Source organism: Excalfactoria chinensis, chromosome 2 (assembly GCF_039878825.1).
Source record: "Excalfactoria chinensis isolate bCotChi1 chromosome 2, bCotChi1.hap2, whole genome shotgun sequence".
NCBI lineage: Eukaryota > Metazoa > Chordata > Aves > Galliformes > Phasianidae > Excalfactoria > Excalfactoria chinensis.
The window spans coordinates 132,894,942-132,907,233 of NC_092826.1; positions in this window are offsets into that span (position 1 = coordinate 132,894,942).

A 12,292-nucleotide genomic window follows, 5' to 3' on the forward strand; every position below is an offset into this window, starting at 1 on the left:
TTTTTTCTAGTCAGAAGTTGTACCTATAAATGGCATGCTTATAGCTCTCTCCATATGTGTATACCCAGATGAAGTATTTGGTGATGAACTGAATACCTTTAAATGATCTCATTAATCTTATCTCCATTAGTTTGCTGTATTTGTTAGGGATTTGGTCCCATTTTTTGAGAACAGAGTTTGTTTGCTCTGTTTTCTGGCTGGGAAAGGAGGCCCAGCAGTCTTCCATCTATCACAGCTTCAAATGATGAGCTGAAGGAAACCCAGGGAAGATCTCAAGCTTTCTCCTTAGCAAACAAAAATGACTTCAAGTACGGATCCAACTGCACAACCTTTGAAGCTTGCCAAGGAAAAGGAAAATAAATCTGTTTTGTACCTGATGTTTAATCTAATGATAGCTGCAATTCACTTTGCATTCCAATTTGCATGTAGTGCTGTTAAGTGCTTTGAGGTCTTCTGGCTTAGAAAAGGAAATCAGAGAGAGTAATTTTGAAGACACATTCATCTCTTGGTGAGCACTTAGGAAAAAAAATAAATATCATGAGGACTGTGAAGCAAAATGACAAGCTGCATGAATTAACTTGTACTGTTATTCCCTGATCTGCTTCTATTGTGAACGAAGACCACTTGCTGTTTCCTGCCATGGCAGTACTGAGAGCAGTGGTAGTTACAGCTGACTGTTCCAGCCATCACAGTGTGTTTTGGTACTCTTTATCTTGATGATTAGCTGCTCAAGGACAGCTTTCAGGAGTAGCCTTTCCCTTTTCCCAGGCAGCCAGCAGTTCTCTTAAGCCATGGCAACTAGGCACATGTTTATCCGAATGTACTTCAGATAATAAGAGTTCTTAGTCCTGGGCTCTGTTCAGCCACCTGGCTGAGCATAACCTTACTCACAGCCCTGGGGTTCAAGCAGCTATGTAATTTTAATTGTGCTGTAATTGTAGCTTTAGTTTAGACAGAAGTTATTGGAGTCTTTTTCACAAGGTTACATCGTTCAGCAGACGTTCCTTACATCTTCTCTAATGCATCTTCTAACCATGGGTTAATACATCAGAAGCCTGGGGAAGCTGCAGAAATTGTGTGTGTTAGTACTGATAGAACTTCAGCAGTGGAAATGAACCTTCTGCTCTGTTACTCAGCAGTTTTTCCAGGCAGTACCAGTGGCGGTTCTGTTGCTGTTACTTTATTGCTCCTCGGGACTGGGAAGTAGAAGCTGTTACCAGCTTTTATCTGGTTTGATTTGGCAGAGGACCACGTTGCTCTTGTAAAAGTAAGACTTGTCGAAGTTATGACTTCACACTTCTTTCCTTCTGATTTATGTTACTTCAGATTTAATGTTACTAAATTCTTTCTATGTAACATTCTAGTCCGGTTTTTGATACTGCTGCAAGCATTGTGCCAATTACAAATACTTCTAGTGTGCATGTGGTACTGTCATTATTGACAATATCAAATGAGGTGCCTTTCCAAAACATCATTAGTAATTCTTTTTCAACCAAATTTATTTCCCTTCTTCCATTCAATTAGTCCCTCGCCCTCCTGTAATGATTCCTATAATAATCCTTGTTCTGGTTTTAATATTGTTTTTACATGCTACACTAAGAGATGCTTTGTTGTAAAGCCTTCCATTTAAGCCGTTACATTTTAGCTGTCCTTGCTGGTAAGGCACAGGAATCCTGTAGGGCCTTATGCCTACCTCAGTGAATGGATAGGACAGAGACAACCCAGCCTTCATCTGGGTTCTTTGCCTATATGCCACCATATGCGTTTTTGCCTCGTGGGGGAATTATTAAACGCACAAATTGTGCTGATCATATGAATAAAGAATATTGATTTGGCGTTCTTTTCTTTTTGTTCCTAATAGAACAATTCCTACTTGCTAATTGCCTAAAATGGCACCTGAATGCCAGCTTAATATCAAGAAATGTCAGTTTTATACGCTGACCTTTCTGAAATCTTGCCATGCTTATTAAAAGAGGCGTGCATTAGCAACTTCATTTTCTTAAAATAGCATCTAAAGTAAAAATGCAGCATCTGTAAGAGGTTACAAATCCAATTAGACCAAGAGGATACTTTAAGAAAAAAAAGTGAGTCTAGTCACTGCTCAAAGCTATTTAAGGTCAGCATGACCTGAGTTATCCCACTGCTCCAATGAGGGAAAAGCTCCTTTGGGTGAGCATGACCTTTTTTAGTCATCATAATGACTAAAGCAGTGTCCTTTATTTCTAAGTGACCATCCTTAGTGACAAAACTAAGAGTTCTCCCTCTCAGGTTCTGTCCCCAGACTTCCTTTGATGGTCCACTGCTCTTGATCTGCAGGGTGGCTGCTTCCACGTGGCCTTTTGCCAATTACATGTAAAATTCTTTTACAGTGCAAGCTGTTTCTATCAATGGCCTTTGGCCCACCACCAGGACAGGCAGACAGATCCACCCACATACAGGAGCTGCTGGGGGAATGGCCTGTGTGCAGAGCACAACAGCCTACCTTCAGAGGTTTCAGTGCACACTGGATTTTTGCAATAACATTTGAAGTTAAATAAAGTAGAAAGAATGTCTGAGGCTTAAACTGCACGGCCTACTGTGCGTTACCCGAGAACCTGATTTCTAATGTGAAAAAGGTGAAGTTGCATTACTTTTCTTTAGTGGGCTATTTTAATTATTTTTTCCGTATGTTAGAATTTTAGGTTGTAGTAAGGCTGGAAAAGAAGAAAAGTAAGACCAGCCAGTCTGGTTCAGTCAAAGTTCATTGCAAAGGCTCATCTGAGAGGAAGATTCCCTTGAGAAGCCAAATAAGTGTTCTTGTTTGGTCTTTGATGCTCCATCAGAACGCTCTGAGCTATAACAGAGAGCAAAGGGGAGGCTTTTCAAAGTAGTGACTCAGAATGGAGAAAGAGCGTCCTCTTTCTTCTATGTTTCAACTCCTAATAGTTTCTCCACAACCTACGAGTGTTCTTGCCGTAACCATGAGCTTACAAATATACATCATGTAATTTCAGTGCAGTCAAAACAAGGTTCCTTTACGCAGCTGTCATTACCATGAACTTTCTCTATGTTTTTCTTTCTGGTCACAGCATATCGTTAATAATCTTTCTTTACAAGAAGCACATCGTGGGCACAGTGCTGTGCACTGAGATATCACTGTGCCCTCTGCGAGATGTTTTGAACTTTTAATCTACAAACAGCACACTGAACAAAATATCTTTTTGCCCATCAAAATGAGAATAACCCCTGTCGACGGGCATTAAACTATAAAATTGAGGCTACTTCAGTTGTTCTTGCTCTGTTCTGTGCTGCTCTCGGACATATTGTTCTATTCTAGATTCTTTCCCAGGCCTTTTCTCAGTGATGCTCCAAGTTTATAGTCATACAGCAACACAGCAAATAGTTGCTAAGTCACCGCAAGGCTTTCCTTTGTGTCTGTTACAATAAGCAGAGGAACAATTATTTCCAGGTAGAACACAAAGAGAAGACGGGCTCAGTCCAAAACTGTACATCTTCAGTAATAAGCAGACAAAGAAAAAGCTGGAGAAAAAATTGGAGAGGAGGCTGCTTACCGTCGTCCTCTGACATCCTATCATCACAACAATAGGCTGGAAAACACAAGCATCCACACTGTGCGCCTTGCGAAGCCAGAGCCTCCCTTGTGCGTAACATATGAAAGCACAGCGTGGAAATTACTAGAATGGAAAGGTCAGGCACTCAAAAGTAAGGAAATGCCGAAATGAAGATGTGCGCAGCTTTAGACTCACCTCTGAGTATATATGGAACAGCACGTTATTTTTACTTTCAGACAGGCTACTTACTCCACAGAAACTGCTCTGTCTGCTCTGTTACAATTCAAAACCTTTGCTGCTGAAAGCACAACAAGTACGTGGTGCTTTATCTGCCATCACTGTTCAACGCGTAGCTCTACTCTCTTCATGTGCTGCATGCTGTTCACACCCAGCTCTGGGAACAAAACCGTTAACTTCCGCAATGACGTGACGCCAGTACTTTCCACTGCAGTCCCAGAGTTTCACAATGACTCATGCACCTTTCCAGCTCCCTGCAGTTTTCCTTATTGCCAATTTACAAATATACAGTGAGCCTGAGTTAAACATTTTCTGTGAAATTTGGGAACTCTCTCTGAGGTGTCACATTGTGTAGCACTTGTTACCTTGACGTACAGCTCTTACATGTGTTCAGCAGTAGTTAGGAGTGCTTAACGCTGTCTAGATCATACCTCAGGTTCCTAGAAAGTGAGGTAATGTGCAGCTAGAATTTCCCAGCAGGAGCACAGCAAAAACAGGTGATTTTTGGGGGGGCACCAGACCCCCATGGTAATGGTTCAGCTGTGCATTTCTCCACGTGCACTTGTCCCCAATTTTATGTCGTTGATTTTAACGAATGCTGCAAAGACAAGCTGTCTTGTTTAGTGAAACACCCAAGTTCACCAGCATAGGTTTGTCTTTTCTCTGCAATGAGACCAGGCTCTACAGAGGAGATGGATAATCATGTTGTGTGGACAGCAAGAGGGAAGAAAAGCCACACTGACAATGGACTTATAATAGCAAAGAATAGTGACAGTCAGTCAGGGACCTGGGACTCTGCTCTACTTGTCAAATTCCATCTCTGAAATCTGCCTTCTCTCTGGCCTCCTCCTAGGAGTTCAGGGTTTCTGTTTCTGTCTGTGAGTCCTTCACCCAGACCTCAGGCTCCAGACAAGTCTGTGATCCCAAGGAGAGGGACTGTCCTGAAATCGCTGATTAAAGAGACACCGACTGCTGCTTGTAGTTGTCCAGGTGGAAGCTGGAGGGAAAAATATATGAATAAGTAAATAGCAAAGAACTTTTTAGTACTGTGGTTCTTCAAGAAGTACTGTTCTTCTGTACATCACCAATCTTCTTCCTCCTGCTAAAGATCCTGTACTGCTCATTAACAGAGAGGGATGCACTCAAAGGGACACAGGTACAGATGGCAGAGATGCCATTGGCTGAATGAAGCCTACAGGACTTGGGTCACCCAAGTGAGGGCAGTAACCAAAGGCTCAGCAACTTTTACCATTTGACATTAGATTTCACTACTTGAAAAGAGATACTGAGTAGGACGCAGGTTCAAATTCTGTGTTCCAGAATAGTCTCCACATTTAGGAGAACTGCCCCTCATTTTCGAGTAACATCTAGATTTTGCTAAGGATTATTTATGTTATGAATGAATATGTATGTGTGTGTAATGCCGATAGCATTAGGCAGCATTAATTCAAATGCATGCAAGTGTTCCTGAGACACATCCTATTTCTGAAGGCAAAAACAAGTTTCTAGTAGCTGAAAAGTCAGTTGAATAGCAAAAATTGGTATTTTAGCTGAGGGAAAATAGCAACCTATTGTAAGACATCAACATCTGCAAGAAAAATAAAAATCACTTGGAAATTAACCGGAGGGTTCTGACAGCTGGAGACAGAAAATCTGTTTAATATTGTTTTGCTCAGTGTCTGTGTTGCAATATATGGAACAGTATTTTTGTTTTCAGGCCTATTAATTCCTGTGTTGCAGGACAAGGTGATTTAATCAACGACGTATCTTGTTTTTTCAGGATGACAAAGTGCATTAATCTCGTTCATCCTTTAATTTAGCACAGGGAGGAATGGATTTTCTCAGGGGATTAGGTATAAACTGTAAAATCTGTTCGCTGAGTGTCAAACCTCCCAGATCACAGAGAAATTGGGTAAAACCAGATTTGTTAACTCTTTCTCACCTCCCTCCCACTAAGCATCTCAAAGCTCCTAATTCATTTTAAAATGTGGTTCCCTACTGACACTTGAAATCATTTTGAACCAGTGACAATCAAATCTAATTCCTGATTGCACACTCATTGGTTTTAACTTTTCATTCCAAAAAGCAGGAATCCATTCACAGCAACAGCAACAGCCAACAACATTTACTAAAGTCTAATTCAGTCTGGATATAACAACTTGAGTATGGATTCATTAGCTACTGTAGCCTCCCACCTTGAGACACCAGAGGGTCTTCACATGCTCTGAATACCCACACACTGCTAACTGAAGGTTGCTTCATTCCACCTTTTCCTTCTTTTCCACCAGACTCACACCAAACACAGCTCAGTACCCCCATTTAGTGTAGCTACCACCATAAGTGGTAATTGAGCAAGTCAGCCAGAGTTTCAAATGAACCTCCAATAAATTCAGGTTCAGTCCAGACTTACATTTACAAAAACTATGAGGTGGCTGGTCTCATACCAAGAGTTCCTACAGCTTTAGCAATCAGCTCAAAACACACTAATCTGAGCACTCACAAACAGATGCTTAGCTCTTCAAGTTATTGTAAGTCACATATACAGTTGTCAGTGAACGTAAGTTACATCTGCTATTCTCACAGGTGATTTCCTCTGGCTGCACTCCTTCTCTTGGGTCCTGAACGCTCCATTTTAGGCTCTTTTCCGGCTGCTCTTTCCAGCAGCATGTTAAAAGAAAAAACAACTATCACTCGGTTACTGCACAGGGAATAAAAGACCAGCTCAGAGCCTGGCAGTCATAACTAAAATCAACCTACTTTCTTTGCCTTTCTTTAACACTCTGCCAGTCACACAGCTGCACAGTTGTCGGTTACTTTTTCCCTTCTGGCTTTGTACTGAACTCCAGTTTCTCACTGATGCTGAAAGGTCTCAAGAAGAACTTTTACCAATCTTCAAAGACACTTTCAAATACTGTTTTAGAAACCAGGAGAATCAGCAGTACGTTAAAACATCATTCCTAAATACAACCAAATTGCTGCGATACTCACAAAATGAATCCTACTCTTCCATCAAGCAGACATCATTTTATCGAACTACAACACGCTGACTTTCCTTTGTTACTCTCTTGAAAAGTTCTCCATTCTTCCCAGGCATGAGGGAAATTGTGGTCTGGGTTTATAATTCCATACCTGACCCTGTCCTGTGTGTCTGGACAACACAGATGTAGCCCAGGGCCAAATGGCCTGCAATTAAATACAGATTAAGCCCAGAAACCACGTGTACTCGTGTGATACCTGATGTATTCTAGATTTTGCAAGTATTATTCCAGTGCTAAGTTGGATTAATCAAGAATTCATTAAAAATCTCTAGGACTCTATTCCTCCTGTGATCCTCAGGGTTCTCCAAGATACGGCTTCAGTGATAGGTTTTTCTATTCCAACTTTTCACAGTCCTCTGAAAGAGGTCCTTCAGTCACAAACAAGACTCTGGATGGTTACTGTAGCCTGTTCCAATACCTCACAGCTCTTTCAGAGAAGAAATGTTTCCAAATATCCGACCTGAACCTCCCCTGGTGCAACATGAAGCCATTACCTCTTCATTACCTTCATTACCCTCTGTCAGGGTGGAGGCTGGTCACAAGCACTGTCCCTTGGGTCAGTCTTGGGACCGGTGCTCTTCAGCATCTTCATCAATGATGCTGATGATGGCATTGGGTGCAACTTTTTGTGGATGACACCAAACTGAGCGGTGCAGTTGATACACTGGAGGGAAAGGGAAGCCATCCAGAGGGACCTGGACAGGCTGGCGAATGGGCCCATGAAAACCTAATGAGGTTCAATTAGGCCGAGCTCAGTGTGCTGCACTTGGGTTAGGGCAATCCCAGGTATTTATACAAACTGGGGGAAGATCTCTTGAGAGCAGCCCTGTGAAGGACCTGGGGGTCCTGGTGGACAAGAAGCTGGATATGAGCCAGCAGTGCTTGCAGCCTGGAAGGCCACCTGAGTTCTGGTCTGCATTAAAAAAGGGGTGACCAGCAGGGAGAGGGAGGTGACTGTCCCCCTCTGCTCATCTCTTGTGAGGCCCCATCTGCAGTACTGCATCCAGGCCTGGGGCCACCAGTATAGGAAGGATGTGGAGCTCTTGGAGAAGGTCCAGAGGAGGGCCACTAAGATGATCAGAGGGCTGGAACACCTCTCCTATGAGAAAAGGTTGAAGGAGCTGGGCTTGTTTAGCTTGGAGAAAGCTCCGGGGAGACCTCATTCTTGCCTTTGAAGACAGTATATACACAGGAGGGGGACTGGCTGTTTATGAGGGTGGATAGTGGTAGAACAAGAGGGAATGATTTTGAACTGAGACGGGAGGTTTAGGTTAGAGATTAGGAGGAAGATTTCACACAGAGGGTGGTGATATCATGCACTGGAACAGGATGCACAAGGAGGCTGTGGGTGCCCCATCCCTGCAGGCATTCAAAGCCAGGCTGGATGTGGCTCTGGGCAGCCTTGTCTGGTGGTTCTTGACCCTGCACATAGCAGGAGGATTGAAACTAGGTGATCATTATGGTCCTTTTCAACCGAGGCCATTCTATGATTCTATGATTTACTTACATCCTCAAGAGGCAGAAAATAAATAGTAGAACAGTCTAAATTCCATCTTGTCTGGGCAGGAATATAGCACAAACCTCTCCACCTCTTTCCTTCCTCATTCTCCCCCAGCCCCATCAATACATCTTAGCATTGTGTCAAGATATGTAGGTTTCTGAATCTTAGATAAACTGCCTGACAGATATTGTTCCCAGTGGATTTGGGGCCCATTAACGGGACAAATGATTTGCAATTAACCTGCTCAAAAGTCTTGATTGGAGATGGTGAAGGGGCAGTGAGGGGAAGAAAGAAAATGATTAAGGTAATTCTAAAGTGTGTGTTGCTTTTTTTTTCATGGTATATTTTTCTATGCAGGTAGAATGTCTTTAGCACAGCGGGAACTGACCTTTTATCCACGCTCTGTATTCTTTGATAAAGTGACAAATAGTTCTGTGAGCCTGAAATGAAACAGTTCTACCATGCACAATTGCACATACACAACCTCTGTGGTCCTGCAGGTGTACCTATGCTCATGTGTACATCATTCACATTTCTAAACAAAGGAAACCAAACCAGTGTAACGCCCGTACCTGAGTACAGAGTGAAACTCAGATGCTACCTCTGTGCTTTATCTTCCCTATACTTCATCTTTTACTCTCATGTATTATTTTAATCCTGTTACAACATTATACTCACATCACTTAATTGCTCATAAGCATGTAACTATTATGAGTATTTTCTCTTTGTGTTTTGTTTTTTTTCTTTAGGCCTCAGTTATTGCCTGGCAATGCTCTACTTTAATGGATTAATGCATTTACCTACTATTTTATCACTCCCCTCTTTTTCAGTTCATGTAGTTTGGCAGCTTTTCTCCTTACATCTGTAAAAATTCTATCATTAACTCATTTTTCAACTTTTTAATTTGTTCCTGCTACTATTTCATTCTAAGCAGTATTGAATTAACAAAATAAATCCTACACTCATCCTCTTGTCTCTTCCATGCCAAACTTCTTCTGCTTACCAATGTCTTTTCTAGCAGAGCTGTTTGCTTTCAACAGAAATATTGAATGGCCCAGTGAAAGGGAGAGGCAGAGCAAAAGAGAGAGAGAATGACCTTATTGTCCAGTGCTTGGATCACGCCTCTGAATCAACCAGAGCAAAATGGGAGCCTTTAAAATCTCCAGCCAGGCAGGTGTCCTGGCTATCCTGGCTACCAGGCAATGAGCCATAGCGGGATCATCCTCAGAAAAAGGCAGTTCTTGCTGGAAGTTGAGTTCAGGCCCATATGTTTCTCACGAAAAGCCTTAGTCAGACAGTACAGCAAAAGTGTTTCCTTGAAAACCTCCTGTTCAGCTGTGGTTACCATGGATAAGGATGTAAATCTTTCATACATATATATATGTAAAATCATACAGATTGTCCAGCTCTCCTTTCACTTTGCCTAGCACACTTTTTTACACCTGTACTGGTATCATACTCAGCTCCAGCTATTAAAGACACAGTAAACACTAGTTTTATTCCCCGTGCTGAAATTTTCTGATCTATAATTGCTAATGTCATTCTTCCACAGTCTAACATTCACCTCCAGACACATCAGCAATGGATAGCTGATGCTCGAACCCCTCAGCAACCATTCAGTGCCTTTACTAGTTTAGAATCCCTTACCAACAGATGTAGAAATGTCCTTACATAAATAACTTACTGGTGCCTTCTACAGTCAGGTCCTGAAGTTTTCTTAGAGCTCCACAACATCCCTGGCTTTAAGACTGGGGCTGCATTTTTTCCAGTCTTTCTAGCAGTGAAGACACCCTTCAGGATTTCTTTTTCCACGGTTCAGAAAACATGAAATCATCAGAATAAAAACCACTTCACATGGCTGCCAGACCTGAGCATGGATGCTTATTTTATGACACAGACTGTTAAAAGTCTTGGCATTCAGAAATGTCTCGAGAAAAAGATGGTGAACCAGCAAGTAACCTGCGTGTGTCAGAACACGTTATTTCCACTGTCATTCTGTTATTCATCTGATTCACATTCCCACTCAAGTCTTACAGTTTTCACCTGTGTCATTAACTAAACCCATTCTAACTAGTCCTGCTGACTTCAATCTCTGTTCCTGAAGCTTCAAGGAAGGTTTCTCTTCTTTCTTAGCTGCAGCCTGCCTGCCATAAAACCATAAGACACAACCAAGCTGGGAGCACTTCAGGCTCGTCGCTCCTAAGAACTGCCACCTGAGTTATTTCCAAATGCCCCACTCACCCACCAATTGACTCTTCACTCTTTCCTTGATGCATTACTCTCTTCTCTTTCCTAACCTTGTTTACTCAACAATTTCTTCCCGGCTTTGATGAGTGTCCTTTCTCTCTTGATTCTTCACACTGTTTCACATGGATTTGAACGAATGTTATCTTTTTGTTAATCCCCTGCACAAAGCCGTGACAAGAATTTCGATTTCCTTTTAAAATCTGCAGAGTATTTGATCACAAACTTACAGGAGCTATGCGAATCATTTGTTGCAGAGCTGCAACGTCTTCCAATAACGCCACCGATGTTTTGTGCTTTGAGGAACAACCCGTTCTCTCAGCGTGTCTGCCATTTGCTCCTTTCCTACCTTCAGCTGTTTTGCAGTTCTCTGCTAATTCAGATGACCTTTCTCCTTGTTCCTACTACTAGCTTTTAAAGCCAGATGGTTTGCATAACCCATGAGAATATACTAATTTATGTTTCTGCACTTCCATTCCTCATCTTGCTCCCCACCTCCACCCCTCCCCCTTCCCCCTTTTTTTTCCCTCTCTCTATTTTCAGTGCTCAGATTTCTTTCAGAACCGTTGGAATTGATTTCCTGAGGTAAGGAATACTTGGCTTAAAAGGACCTGTTGTGTTCCAGAAACCACTTCCCTCCAAGATGAAAGCAACCACGTAAGAGAGCTCCACCACAGAAATCCCTTGAAAGACCACCCGTTCCTGTTGCAAATCTTGTGCCAGCAACAACCTTTGTTCTGTGGGGCTTCATTATTTAACTTTCTGGTCTATGGCGAAGTCGCTTTGTGTATTACTAATTTAACTCTTTTCAGATAATTGTGAATGTGTGTGCTATGAGTATGACTGAAGTCAAGGAGGACGTTTTTCAGAGAGTATAATTAGAGCCACTGACCTCAAAGATGAACATAAGGAGAATCTGAATTTCAGCAGCAGAAGAATTTGAGCTGGGGTTGTGCAGCCTGAAGAAGAGAAGGCTCTGGGGAAATGAGAGCAGCCTTCCAGTATCTAAAAAGGAGCTATTAGAAAGAAGGGAACAGATTCTTTAAGGGCCTGTTGTGATAAGGAGAAATGTTTTCAAACGAAAAGATGGAGATTCACTTTGGATATATTTCCTAATAAGGGCTGGCACAGGTTGCTCAGAGATGCCCCATCCCTGGAGACATTCAAGGTCAGTCTGGCCAGGGCTCTGAACACCTGGTGGAGCTGTAGGCATCCCTATTTACTGCAGTGGAGTTGTCTAGTTGACTTTTAAGGGTCCCTTCAAATCCACACACAACTCCATGATTCGACGAATTAAGCAGATAGAGAAGGTGACTGAAAGGCCTGGGACCTCGCCATCACTTACAACGTCATGCAAGCGGTTGTCTTGGTCAGGCACACAGTTTCTCCTCCCAGATGGCACAGCCCCTGTGCTGTTTCAGCTTGGTGACTGCAACTGTTACATTAAAGACTCAATGTGTGAGAATCTGTGAATGGTGAGGCTGCCAATGGGTTTGTGTTGAGCCTTGTTTATCTGGCCTTCAGACAGGCCGCTGGGTCCCACTTCTGTGGAGTGCATTGGGAACAGAAGATGGAGGGTGCGCAGGTCTCTCAGGTGAGCATGGGTGCGACCAGCTGAGGGTTCATAAAATGCTTCATCACAATGATTATTTTTCTATGGAAAAAATGAAGCTAAATAAATGACTACCTGAAGGGACAACATGGAGCTGTCAGGGGAGGGC